Below are 14790 nucleotides of genomic sequence, written 5' to 3'. Positions count from 1 at the left end.
ATGTTGCCAATCAACTGACAGGATGTCAACCTGCTGCCTGTAGTCGACGCTGACCCCGGTGAAGTACTCCAGTATCTTCGCTCAGTGCAGGCCCTCCTTGAGCAGCTCGTGGCTTCGGACACCGGGGCCTCGTGAACACCTCTTGTAGCGACGCTACCGCCAATCCCCAAAACTTTGTGCCTCTCCCTCGGGCTTTTTTTTTCTTTATTGCTATTTTTAAACCTGTTTACAGGCAGGCCAGCAGCAGCATACTACGCCGCTCTTTGGCCTCAGAGAAACACAAAAGATACAAACGAAGACAATTTGAGAAAAAATACGGTGGACATATAAACGGAGACAAACACTTTTTAAAATACATGGAGCCTTTCACGGGCGTAGAGTCCAAGAGAAAATTTGTTCAGACCCTTGGACACATACATAGACAAAAATTGTCACACGCGAACGTATGTGCACAAAACGAATAACACTGAACCACTTAAGCACAAAACGACGGCACACACAGAAACACAAGGCGATGATCTCTGGCGCGCGAATGTTCACTATGCGTGTACGAGTCCGGGGACCTGCCAAGAGAGGAGGAGGGGGGAGATAGGAGAGGGAGAGGGGAGAGCAGAGATGCCGCAGGCAGGGGAGATAGGGGGAAGGGAGGAAGGCGGAGGGGAAGCCTGGGGGAAGAGGGGTGGAGGAAGGGGGATGGGGGAAAAGGAAAGAGAATGGAGGGAGGGTGCCTAAAGGAAAGGATACAGGAAGTGGGGGGGGGGGGAATAAAAGTTGATAGGAGGGGTAGATGGAGGGGAGGAGGACATTATCAGGGAGGGGGAGCTGGCGGAAGCCACCTTGAGAGAGGGTAAAGAGGGTGGAGAGAGGGAGACCGGGTGGGACGTGGGAATACAGGCGTGACAGCAGGCAGGGGTGGGAGAGGATGGGCGGGACAAGCGGGCGAGGAGGATCGAGTTTGCAGGAGGTGTACAGGATCCGTATCCTTTCAAGGAAAAGGAGGAGGAAGGGGAACGGAATGAGATCGTACAGGATCCGAGTGGGGGAGGGGAGACGGATGCGATAGGCGAGGCAGAGAGCATGACGTTCAAGGATTTGAGGGGATTTATAAAAGGTAGGGGGGGGGGAGATCCAGGCCGGATGGGTGTAACAAAGGATGGGGCAGATGAGGGATTTATAAGTGTGGAGTATGGTGGACGGGTCCAGACCCCACGTACGGCGGCCGGAAAGGAGCTTGAGGAGACGGAGTCGGAGTGTGCCTTGGCTTGGATTGTCCAGTGGTGGGGGGGTCCAGGAGAGGCGACGGTCGAGGGTGACGCCAAGGTACTTAAGGGTGGGGGTGGGGGCGATAGGACGGCAATATATGGTGAGATAGAAATCAAGGAGGCGGAAGGAAGGAGCGGTTTTGCCTACAACGATTGCCTGGGTTTTGGAGGGATTGACCTTGAGCAACCATTGGTTGCACCAAGTGGTGAACCGGTCAAGATGGGATTGGAGAAGGTGTTGGGAGCGCTGCAGGGTGGGGGCAAGGGCAAGGAAGGCGGTGTCATTGGCAAACTGGAGAAGGTGGATGGGGGGTGACGGCGGTGGCATGTCCGCCGTAATCATACAGGAGTGGGGAGAAGACGAAGCCTTGGGGCACACCGGTGGAGGGAAAGAAGGCGTAGGAATCCGTGTTATGGATGGTGACGTAGGAAGGACGGTGGGAGTGAAAGAAGCCGATCAGACAGACATAGTTAATGGGAAGGGCGAAGGTTTGGAGCTTGAAATGGAGACTGGAATGCCATACGCGGTCATAAGCACATTCAAGGTCCAGGGACAGGAAGATGTTGGAGCAACGGGAATTAAGCTGTGCCGGCCGCGGTGGTCTAGCGGTTCTAGGCGCTCAGTCCGGAGCCGCGCGACTGCTACGGTCGCAGGTTCGAATCCTGCCTCGGGCATGGATGTGTGTGATGTCCTTAGGTTAGTTAGGTTTAAGTAGTTCTAAGTCTAGGGGACTGATGACAACAGATGTTAAGTCCCATAGTGCTCAGAGCCATTTGAACCATTTGAATTAAGCTGGTTGGAAAGGAGATGAGTGAGGTGAAGGAGAAGGTCATCGGAGGAGGACGGCCGAAAGCCACACTGTTTAACGGGAAGGAGGCGGTGCTGGCGGAGATGCTGGTGGATGCATTGGGCGAGGATAGATTCCAAGACCTTGCTAAAGACCGAGGTACGGCTGATGGGACGGTAGGAGGAGATGGCGGACGGCGGTTTGCCAGGTTTAAGGAACATCAGGATACAGGAGGTTTTCCACAGGTCGGGGTAGTAACCGGTGGACAGGACTACATTCTAGAGTCTGGCCAGGGTGGAGAGGAAAGAGACAGGAGCGTCACGAAGGTGACGGTAGGTGACACGATCGTGACCAGGAGCAGTGTTGCGATTTGTAAGGAGTGTAGCAATGAGATCCTGTGTAGTGATAGGGGCCTTGAGTTCTGTGTGTGCAATGTTGTCCAAGTACTAGAAACCAGGTGCGAGGGGAGGGACAGAGGTGTCAGTTCGATCGCAGACATCCGGAAAGAGGGAGTAATCGAACTGGGGATCATCGGGGATGGAAAAGACATCAGAGAGGTAGGAGGCAAAGTGATTGGTTTTACTAAGGGTGTCAGGGAAGGGATGATCATCATTGAGAAGAGGATAGTAGGGGGAGGGTTTAGTCCCGGTAAGGTGACAGAAGGCTGAACAGAACTTGGATGAGTTTATAGGTAGGGTAGCATTTAAACGGGTGCATGTCTGTTGCCAGTCCCAGCGTTTCTTAGCCGCGAACAAATTACGAATGTGTCGCTGGGGTTGCCAGTGGCGTTGTAGTGTGTCCGGGTCACGTGTATGGAGAAAGGCATGGTAGAGACGACAGGATTCACAGAGGAGGAGGACGGCCTGTGGGGGTAAGGTAGGACGGTGGGGGTGGATGGCGACAGTAGGGATGTGGGCCTCGACGGCCTCAGACAACGTCTGCTGGAGAAACGAGGCAGCATGGGTTACATCGTAATGGTGGTGGTAGATGAAGGGGTGGCTATCAACCTGGGTGGAGAGTATCCCGGTAGGCATTCCAGTTGGCGCGGGAATAGTCATGGACGTACTTTGGGGGAGGGTCATTACGAGGGTTGGGTTGGGGCGACGACCGTCTGAAAGGGTGAGGAGGACAGGGAGATGGTCGCTACCAATAGGCTCCAGGACATCCACCATTATGTGGCCAAGGAGGTTAGGGGAGGAAAGGATAACATCGGGAGTGGAGTTGGATTTGGGATGGGTGTGCTGGGGAATGGGGATGAGGTTACCTTGATGGGAGGACAGGAACCTATGCCACCGCCATAACTGGGAGGCGGAACGACTATGGATGTTGAGGTCTGTGGCGATCACATAGGAAGAGAAGGTACGGTCAATGTGGGAGAGGAAGTCGAAGGTAGGAGGGGCGTTAGGCCGAACAAAGTTGGTGGCTCAGGTGACGGTAAGGCCGAGGTAGAAGAGGCTAAGGATGAGGTGTTCGGTGGGGTCGAGAAGAAGAGGTTGGAGCCGAACTGGGATCTGGCGGTAGTGACCAATGGCAACTCCGTCACGCGCAATCGGGAGGGGATTATCGGAGCGGTGGAGGAGGTAGGGTGAAGTGTGGATGGTATGGTGGGGTTGGAGTAAGGCTTAATTGAGGAGGAAGGCATCCACGCGGTGGGTCGCAAGGGTGTGCAGGAAGATGTTCTTGTTGGCGGGAAGGGAGCGGATGTTGTAGAAAAGGATACGGTGCTGTCGCGCCATGACAGGGATTTAGACAAGGGTGTCAAAAATGGTTCAAATGGCTCTGGGCACTATGGGACTCAACATCTTAGATCATAAGTCCCCTAGAACTTAGAACTACTTATACCTAACTAACCTAAGGACATGACACACACCCATGCCTGAGGCAGGATTCGAACTTGCGACCGTAGCAGTTCTGCGGTTCCGGACTGCAGCGCCAGAACTGTTAGACACACCACGGCCAGCAGACAAGGGTGTCAAGACTGGAGAAGGTGAAATGGGCCTGGTTGTGGGAAAAGGTGGCATACATTTCTAAATGGAAAACGGAACGGGTGGCGAGGGATATCTGTTTGAGGGTGTGGGGGCGCTGGAATTGGTGAACACTTTGGAGGACGATGGTGAGGAATCTGATGATGTCCTCAGCAGTACGGGGTGAATGAAGGGAATTGCCAGGAGGGGTGGGGGCTTCCAGATGGCGGAGAGGAACAGTGAGTTCAGGAGTGGTAGGAGTGGGTCGGGCCTTACATTTCTGGGAATAAGTAGGATGAGGTAGGTTACAGGTATTACAGGAGGGGGGGGGGGACTGGAGATTTGGGCACTGCCGTAAAAAGTGGGCTTGCCTACAGTGCAGGCAGGTGGGGGCTTCACGGCACTCAGATGTCGGCTGTGCATTATACCGCAAGCACCTTTGGCAGCAGAGGGTTTGAGGAGGGGAATGGGAAGGGTCATCTTGGTAGCGTTGGTGAAAGAGAAGGGCACCCTCCTTCAGGAGACAGTCTATGGATGGGGCGTGTTCGGAAAAGACCCGCATAAGGCGGGTGGGGCCGGCTGAGTTATGGATGCAGCGAACCGCAGGCACCTCCAGATGGGGTTGCGCCTTGAGTTTTGCCAACACCTCCTCCTCCGTGACCGCCGGACTAAGCTGAGTGATCATGGTGGTGAGGGTCGGCAGGCGACATGGGGATTGGGGTTGGCGGGAGGGAGGCGGGGAAGGAGCGGGAGTGAGGGAGGCATTAGGGACTAAGCGGGTGACAGGGATGCGGAAAAGGAGATCTGTGTGGAGGGTAGGGCTGGGGGAGCAGATGAGGACCGAATCACGGCGAGGAGTGAGGAGGGAGATGGGGGCACCAGTAAAATTCTGGCGAAGGAAGAGGGTGAGGTTCCGGGCCTCAAGAAGGGAGGGATCAGGATGGGAGAGGAGGTAGCGGTAGGAGGAGGGGGTGGAGGAGGAGGAGGGGGAGGGGGCAGAGACAGGCGGGGTGACATCCATGGCATTATGGGCTAGGGAAGGGGGACGAGGTGGAGCCTTTTTGGGAGTAGAGGAGGCAGGGGTGCCACTGGGGCGCTTGACGGCGGCGGAGGAGGTGTGGGGGATGGGACCGACTGGAATGTGGCGGAGAGTGGCAGGTCCCGGTGCTGGAGTCGGCGCCGGAGATGGTGAGGGCGATGGCGAAGGCGACGGTGATGACGATGGTGATGAAGGCGAAGGGGAGACTTGAGCGTGGGCCATGGCCCTCCAGGCGACCGCGGAAACGGAAGGAGCAGAGGAAGGGAGTGGAGGGATGGGATCAGGGGAGGCGCGGGAGAGAGGATCCGGGGATGGGCGACAAATAGTTGGGGAGATGAGAGAGTGAGAAGTGGGGGTATGGAAAGAGGGGGATGCGATGGGGCACACCACGTGACAGTGGTGGCAGCGTTGAAGGGGGATGTGTATATGATGGTAGTGGTGGTGGCAGTAGTGGTGGTGGTGGGTGTCGACATTACGATAAGGGAAAAGACACAGGACAGGACAAAGAAGCAAATGAGGGATGGGCAAGGCAACGAGAGACACAGAGTAAAAGGGACAGAGAACGATGTAGGAATCTGGGGCCGAGCCCCACTCTGCTGCTGCTGGCGGGGGAGGCGACATGGCAGGCTGGCCGGTGGGGACGCTGCTGCTGCGGCTGCTGGAGGCTGGCTGGGACTGCTGCTGGACGCTGGCTGGGACCGTTGCCGGACACTGGACGCTGGCTGCTGGCTGCTGGCTGGAACCACCGCTGGCTGCTGGCAGGAACCGCTGCTGGCTGCTGGACGCTGGCTGCAGGCTGCTGGCTGCTGCCAGGAACCGCGCTGGCTGCTGGCTGCTGGCAGAAACTGCTGCTGGCTGCTTGCTGCTGGCTGGACTGCTGCAGGGTGGCTGGCACCTGCAATATACCTAACGCTTCGATTAGAACCGAAAGGCCAATCGAAGGGCGGTATCCTTCCGGATTACCGCCGGAGATGTCCCTCGGGCCAGCGAACCTCGTACATATATCGGCAAGCAAAGACTCTCTAATGAGACAAGCCACAGATACCAACTCTTCCTCATAGATAATGGGGCCGCAAGAGGGATAGTCGATACTACGGCTGAACCAGTGGCACCAGACAGAACAGTCTACTAATTCAATGGCACCACGGCACAATGTTATTAGAAACGGAGAACACGATCGGTTTACGGAAGGTTGTACAAGGAGATCGGCTGTGCCCTTTCAAAGAACGACCCCGGCATTTGCCACAAGCGATTTAGCAAAGTTACTGAAAACCTAAATATTTATGGCCTGACGGGGATTTGAACCGTCATCCTCCCGAATGCGAGTTGTAACGTGCCTTTAAATAAAAGAAACATTATTAACAATCTACATTTTTATTCTACGTGTCTACAAATTTACTGTCGTCTGGCGCTAGAGGGCTCCGAGCTGTAGAGGGTAACATGGCGGTGTATAACGTAGCGCTGTAGGTGTATATATGAAGCAGTGGTCTGTAATCGAGTTTCGAATTCGAAGAGTTCGTCCACACATGGCGCCCTCTTTTCTTCAGCATGACAATTCCAGACCACACACGAGCGCTGGGACATCTGCTGCAGTCCGTAGCTCTGGGTTCACTGTTTTGGTAATTCTCCACACTGTCCCGACCTGGCCCCTTCCGAGTTTTATCTGTTTCCAAAACTTAAAGAACTCCATCGAGGACTTCGCGATTAATACTGACAAAAAGGTGCACGCAGAGGTAAGCTTGTGGCTCTGTCAACAATGTCAAACCTTCTACTGTGACGGTAACAGCCTACTGGTCTCTCGTGGGAGAAATGCGTTCGTTGCTGGGTGACTGTTGACAAATAAATATGTATACATGAATAATAAATTGTAGAACGGTAATAACTTTTGTTAGATTTAAAAAGCTGAAGGGTTTGCATATAGTAATTTTGGAGGCATTACTTTCAGTACGCCATCGTAGTTACAAACTGATGTAAGATGACGTGAAAACTATTGTCTATGCTATTCATTTTGAGATTGATAGCCCTCTGAACTCATGAATACTCTAGTCAAATGCAGTCTCGACGCAATCCTTCTGACATCCTGATGCAATATATATATATATATATATATATATATATATATATATATATATATATATATATATGAAGATGTCAGCCTCATTCTGCCAACGGCCTTGTCAAAGACGGCGGAGGAGCGGATAGAGGTTCAGGGCACTCTCTTGTCCTAGTTGTGGGAAATTGCCCCTAAAGGCGGAAGAATCAGCAATGATGAACGACATGAGGATACAGAAGGCAATGGAAACCACTGCATTAAAGACACGTTACGTGTATCCACAGGACATGTGGCCTGTAACTGAAGAAGTGTCATGATGATCTCTCCATTGGCAAAAGATTCCGGAATAGTCCCCCATTCGGATCTCCGGGAGGGGACTGCCAAGGGGGAGGTTACCATGAGAAAAAGATTGAATAATCTACGAAAGGATAACGTTCTACGAGTCGGGGCGTGGAATGTCAGAAGCTTGAACATGGTAGGGAAACTAGAAAATCTGAAAAGGGAAATGCACAGGCTCAATCTAGATATAGTAGGGGTCAGTAAAGTGAAGTGGAAGGAATACAAGGATTTCTGGTCAGATGAGTATCGGTTAATATCAACAGCAGCAGAAAATAGTATAACAGGTGTAGGATTCGTTATGAATAGGAAGGTAGGGCAGGGGGTGTGTTACTGTGAACAGTCAGTGACCGGGTTGTTCTAATCAGAATCGACAGCAGACCAACACCGACAGCGATAGTTCAGGTATACATGCCGACGTCGCAAGCTGAAGATGAGCAGATAGAGAAACTGTATGAGGATATTGAAAGGGCAATGCAGTATGTAAAAGGAGACGAAAATCTAATAGTCATGGGCGACAGGAATGCAGTTGTAGAGGAAGGAGTAGAAGAAAAGGTTACAGGAGAATATGGGCTTGGGACAAGGAATGAAAGAGCAGAAAGACTAATTGAGTTCAGCTAGTGTTCAAGAACTACAAGAGGAGGAGGTATACTTGGAAAAGGCCGGGAGATACGGAAAGATTTCAATTAGATTACATCATGGTCTGACAGAGATTCTGAAATCAGATACTGGATTGTAAGGCGTACCCAGGAGCAGATATAGACTCAGATCACAATATAGTAGTGATGAAGAGTAGGCTGAAGTTCAAGACATTAGTCAGGAAGAATCAATACGCAAATAAGTGGGATACGGAAGTACTAAGAAATGACGAGATACGTTTGAAGTTCTCTAACGCTATAGATACAGCAATAAGGAATAGCGCAGTAGGCAGTACAGTTGAAGAGGAATGGGCATCTCTATAAAGGGCCATCCCAGAAGTTGGGAAGGAAATCATATAAAAAAAGAAGGTAGCTGCGAAGAAACCATGGGTAACAGAAGAAATACTTCAGATGATTGATGAAAGGAGGAAGTACAAACATGTTCCGGGAAAATCAGGAATACAGAAATACAAGTCGCTGAGGAATGAAATGAATAGGAAGTGCAGGGAAGCTAAGACGAAATGGCTGCAGGAAAAATGTGAAGACATCGAAAAAGATATGATTGTCGGAAGGACAGACTCAGCATACAGGAAAGTCAAAACAACCTTTGGTGACATTAGAAGCAACGGTGGTAACATTAAGAGTGCAACGGGAATTCCACTGTTAAATGCAGAGGAGAGAGCAGATAGGTGGAAAGAATACATTGAAAGCCTCTATGAGGGTGAAGATTTGTCTGATGTGATAGAAGAAGAAACAGGAGTCGATTTAGAAGAAATAGGGGATCCAGTATTAGAATCGGAATTCAAAAGAGCTTTGGAGGACTTACGGTCAAATAAGGCAGAAGGGATCGATAACATTCCATCAGAATTTCTAAAATCATTGGGGGAAGTGGAAACAAGACGACTATTCACGTTGGTGTGTAGAATATACGAGTCTGGCGATATACCATCTGACTTTCGGAAAAGCATCATCCACACAATTACGAAGACGGCAAGAGCTGACAAGTGCGAGAATTGTCGCACAATCAGCTTAACAGCTCATGCATCGAAGCTGCTTACAAGAATAATATACAGAAGAATGGAAAAGAAAATTGAGAATGCGCTAGTTGACGATCAGATTAGCTTTAGGAAAAGTAAAGGGACGAGAGAGGCAATTCTGACGTTACGGCTAATAATGGAAGCAAGGCTAAAGAAAAATCAAGACACTGTCATAGGATTTGTCGACCTGGAAAAGTTCGACAATATAAAATGGTGCAAGCTGTTCGAGATTCTGAAAAAAGTAGGGGTAAGCTATAGGGAGAGACGGGTCATATACAATATGTACAACAACCAGGAGGGAATAATAAGAGTGGGCGATCAAGAACGAAGTGCTCGTATTAAGAAGGGTGTAAGACAAAGCTGTAGCCTTTCGCCCCTACTCTTCAATCTGTACATCGAAGAAGCAATGATGGAAATAAAAGAAAGGTTCAGGAGTGGAATTAAAATACAAGAGTGAAAGTGAAGTAGAATTAAATGATCTGCTGAACGAAATGAACAGTCTAATGAGTACACAATATGGTTTGAGAGTAAATCGGAGAAAGACGAAGGTAATGAGAAGTAGTAGAAATGAGAACAGCGAGAAACTTAACATCAGGATTGATGGTCACGAAGTCAATGAAGTTAAGGAATTCTGCTACCTAGGCAGTAAAATAACCAATGACGGACGGAGCAAGGAGGACATCAAAAGCAGTCTCGCTATGGCCAAAAAGGCATTTCTGGCCAAGAGAAGTCTTCTAATATCAAATACCGGTCTTAATTTGAGGAAGAAATTTCTGAGGATGTACGTCTGGAGTACAGCATTGTATGGTAGTGAAACATGGACTGTGGGAAAACCGGAACAGAAGAGAATCGAAGCATTTGAGATGTGGTGCTATAGGCGAATGTTGAAAATTAGGCGGACTGATAAGGTAAGGAATGAGGAGGTTCTACGCAGAATCGGAGAGGAAAGGAATATGTGGAAAACACTGATAAGGAGAAGGGACAGGATGATAGGACATCTGCTAAGACATGAGGGAATGACTTCCATGGTACTAGAGGGAGCTGTAGAGGGCAAAAACTGTAGAGGAAGACAGAGATTGGAATACGTCAAGCAAATAATTGAGGACGTAGGTTGCAAGTGCTACTCTGAAATGAAGAGGTTGGCACAGGAAAGGAATTCGTGGCGGGCCGCATCAAACCAGTAAGTAGACTGATGACAAAAAAAAAAAAATGATGATGGTATCTGTTCTTCCCGGAATGTCCGGAAGAACAGGTACCATTGGTGATCTTGCAGCTCTCGATGAAGGAAAGCACAGTGAAATCAAGACCATTAGCTGCTTACGGGCGTTGATGAATATCAACGGGGACAGTTGAGAATGTGTGCCCTAACCGGGACTCGAACCCGGAATTTCGTGCTTATATGGCAGACGCTCTTTCCGACTGAGCCATCGAGGACACCGAAGATAGTGCGAGTGCAGGCAGGGACGTCTCTCTGGCGCGCTCCCCGTGAGACTCACATTCCCAACATACTGTCCACACACTACATTTGTAGTGCTCCTTCCCACTATACTCATTACTCGCGGCAATCAATCTACCGATTCCCGTAAGAGTTTGAGGAATGTGATTGCATCTGCACTGAAGAATATCATTGGCAGGTAAGCCTTATTTATGTGAAGATGGTATCTGTTCTTTCGGACTTGTCCGAAAGATACTTGGCGCCGAAAGTTCATGCGAAAGTTCACAAAAACATTAAACTACAGAAGTTGTGCTTACAACGGGTATTGAAAACACTACGTGAGTGACTTGTACGACAATCATAACTACAGCGTATGGAACGTAACTACAGAGCATTACCAAAAACTTTAGAAAAAATAAAATTGATTTAGCTGTGAGTACTTCATTTACAGGTAAAACCGATTCAGCAGTATTTTAGTTGCATCCTTTAGGAGCAATGAAGTCAAGACATGTTGCGACTGAGAAAAGAGCATGGGATGCCCCACCGTTCACAGTCTGCTGAATACCAAAAAAGTTAATTTTAAATTATTTTAGCACGGAAAATTAGGTGCACTGTGTGTTTTTGCATAGACAGGTGGAGCTGCTTGTGGAATTTGGGCCTCAGGATAGTACAATCGAGTATGAGACGTATCGTGAGAGCCGGGGAAAGAAGAATCCTGACAGCTGTAAACTGCGAAACGCAAAACGTCTGGACCCGATGGCATTATTTTCCAGAAATAACTTATTTTATTCGACACCAGATAGTAGAAAATTAATGACACTGACCTTATACATGGTATAACAAACACAACGATTTCATTCATAACTAGCATTACATATATTCAGAACTACTTCACACAACTGCCTGTTTAGGATGGCATCTGTCTTTGTAGCTTTTTTGTTTGTCTTAGAGTGATGCGACATTATGTAGACCAGGAATTCTTTTTTCCTTTTCTTTTTACTTTTGCTTTATTCTGTCAGGATGTTACAATTGATCCAATTCACAGCGTCTCTATTTAAGTTTGAGTAGGGTTCTGTGTCCAGAGGTAAGACGTCTGCTTCATTGATGACATAAGGCACATTTCTTGTTTATGGTTCAAATGGCTCTGAGCACTATGGGACTTAACATCTATGGTCATCAGTCCCCTAGAACTTAGAACTACTTAAACCTAACTAACCTAAGGACAGCACACAACACCCAGCCATCACGAGGCAGAGAAAATCCCTGACCCCGCCGGGAATCGAACCCGGGAGCCCGGGCGTGGGAAGCGGGACGCTACCGCACGAATTTCTTGTTTATATTGGTAGTACTTCCCACACCTTGTCCCTCATTCCTTTGACGTTGTTGGAGAGAAACCTGTGTCTATGAGGTGCTGCATTTCGGAACGTACGCAAGATTTATTCCACTCATTTAAGGTGTTTGAGATTTTTCTGTTTACAGTGCGATATCATGAAGGTCTGATGTGTTGCCATAGAATACTTACTTCCAATCAGTTCATAGAACAGAAGACGACATGACAACATATGTGAGATCACACCCCTCACAGCCTTGGTTTAGTACCTACTATGTACTTGTTTACTTGGAAAAAATGTCTCTCAGTCCCATGACAGAATTGATGACAGAAAGACTGGTGGGCAGTGTCTGGCAAATCAGGCTGCTCGACTGTATGAGAATGGAGTTCAGAAGTTGGTTGCTATATGACAGATAATTTAATATTTTTGGAAGATATGTTGAAATGTAGGTATAACACTTCAAATAATGAAAGACTTGTTTCAAAATTTCACTTGTGTTTGTTTAAAGTGGAAGCGGCACTTCGTTAAATAAGCACGCTCCATACCTGCCGTTAACAGCAACGAGAACGTTTACACAGACAGAGAGCGCGTTCCGTAGCGCTGCAGTAAGTTGAGCCTGTGCCGCCCCCCGCCCCCGGATGCAGGGTGCAGATAGGGATTTACTGCCGGGTTCGGCGCACTCCCTCCGCCCCCAGCCCTCCGCGGATGGGAGACTCGCCTCGTCAGGCAGCCACCGCCGGCCGCCCGTTTGACGCCAATGGGGTGTTTTGTAGATCGATCCCCCATCCGCATCGAAAGCGGTTTATCACCCGGCGTATAAAATGCCGGCCGCCGTTTCGCCACCCTCTTGGAGCCGTCGGCGCCGCCACCGACCAAAACGAGAGCCGCAGATCTCGCTGCCGTCCTTCCACCCGACGCTCGCCGTCCGCACTCGCCGCTCCCAATACTTTCCTGTCCCTAGCATCCTGCTGTTCAATGCGTCTGCTTCTCTCTATCAGTATTCGTTCGCTACTTACTCCTGCGATGCAGGTAATTCTGACTCAGGCCTCGAAACCTAAAATAAGTGTAAGATGAGGCCATGATGTAAAATGGTTCAAAATGGCTCTGAGCACTATGGGACTCAACATCTGAGGTCATCAGTCCCCTAGAATTTAGAACTTCTTAAACCTAACTAACCTAAGGATATCACATACATCCATGCCCGAGGCAGGATTCGAACCTGCGACCGTTGCAGCAGCGCGATTCCAGACTGAAGCGCCTAGAACCGGTCGGCCACAAAGGCCGGCGCCATAATGTGACAACTGCAACATAGAGTCCTAATCTATATATATATATATATGTGTGTGTGTGTGTGTGTGTGTGTGTGTGTGTAGATGTATATTTGTGTGCTTGCATCTACTTGGTTGTTTCTTTCTTCTTTTCATTTCCGTTTCCCTTAATACACTACTGGCCATTAAAGTTGCTACACCACGAAGATGACGTGCTACAGACGCGAAATTTAACCGACAGGAAGAAGATGCTGTGATATGCAAATGGTTAGCTTTTCAGAGCATTCACACAAGGTTGGCGCTGGTGGCGACACCTACAATCTGCTGACATGAGGAAAGTTTCCAACCGATTTCTCATAAACAACAGCAGATGACAGGCTTTGCCTGGTGAAACGTTCTTGAGATGCCTCGTGTAAGGAGGAGAAATACGTCCCATCACGTTTCCGACTTTGATAAAGGTAGGATTCTAGTCTATTGCGACTGTGGTTTATCGTATAGCGACATTGCTGCTCGCGTTGGTCGAGATCCAATGACTGTTTGCAGAATATGGAATCGGTGGTTTCAGGAGTGTAACACGGAACGCCTTGCTGGATCCCAACGGCCTCGTATCACTAGCACCTGAGATGACAGGCATCTTATCCGCATGGCTGTAACGGATCGTGCAGCCACGTATCGATCCCTGAATCAACAGATGGGGACGTTTGCAAGACAACAACCATCTGCACGAACAGTTCGACGACGTTTGCAGCAGCATGGACTATCAGCTCGGAGACCATGGCTGCGTTTGCCCTTGACGCTGCATCACAGACAGGAGCGCTAGCGACGGTGTACTCAACGACGAACTTGGGTGCATGAATGAGAAAACGTCATTTTTTCGGATGAATCCAGGTTCTGTTTACAGCATCATGATGATCGCATCCGTGTTTGGCGACATCGCAGTGGAAGCGTGTATTCGTCATCGCCATACTGGCTATCACCCGGCGTGATGGTATGGGGTGCCTTTGGTTACACGTCTCGGTCACCTCTTTTTCGCACTTTGAACAGTGGACGTTACATTTCAGATGTGCTACGAGCCGTGGCTCTACCCTTCATTCGATTCCAGCGAAACCCTACGTTTCAGCAGGATAATGCGCGACCGCATGTTACAGATCCTGTACGGGCCTTTCTTTATACAGAAAATGTTCGACTGCTGCACTGGCCAGCACGTTCTCCAGACCTCTCACCAATTGAAAACGTCTGGTCAATGGTGGCCGAGCAACTGGCTCGTCACAATACGCCAGTCACTACTCTTGATGAACTGTGGTATCGTGTTGAAGCTGCATGGGCAGCTGTACCTGTAAACGCCATCCAAGCTCTGTTTGACTCAATGCCCAGGCGTATCAAGGACGTTACTACGGCCAGAGGTGGTTGTTCTGGGTACTGATTTCTCAGGATCTATGCACCCAAATTGCGTGAAAATGTAATCACATGTCAGTGGTAGTATAATATATTTGTCCAATGAATACCCTTTTATCATCTGCATTTCTTCTTGGTGTAGCAATTTTAATGGCCAGTAGTGTAGTTGTTTGTATATTGATGTAAATAATGTTTTTTCTCGACTGGCGGTATTTCCATCAATGTGCACATTACCTATTTTAGT

The sequence above is a fragment of the Schistocerca piceifrons genome, chromosome 6 (assembly GCF_021461385.2).
Source record: "Schistocerca piceifrons isolate TAMUIC-IGC-003096 chromosome 6, iqSchPice1.1, whole genome shotgun sequence".
Taxonomy (NCBI): domain Eukaryota; kingdom Metazoa; phylum Arthropoda; class Insecta; order Orthoptera; family Acrididae; genus Schistocerca; species Schistocerca piceifrons.
Note: the sequence above shows the minus strand (reverse complement) of the source record.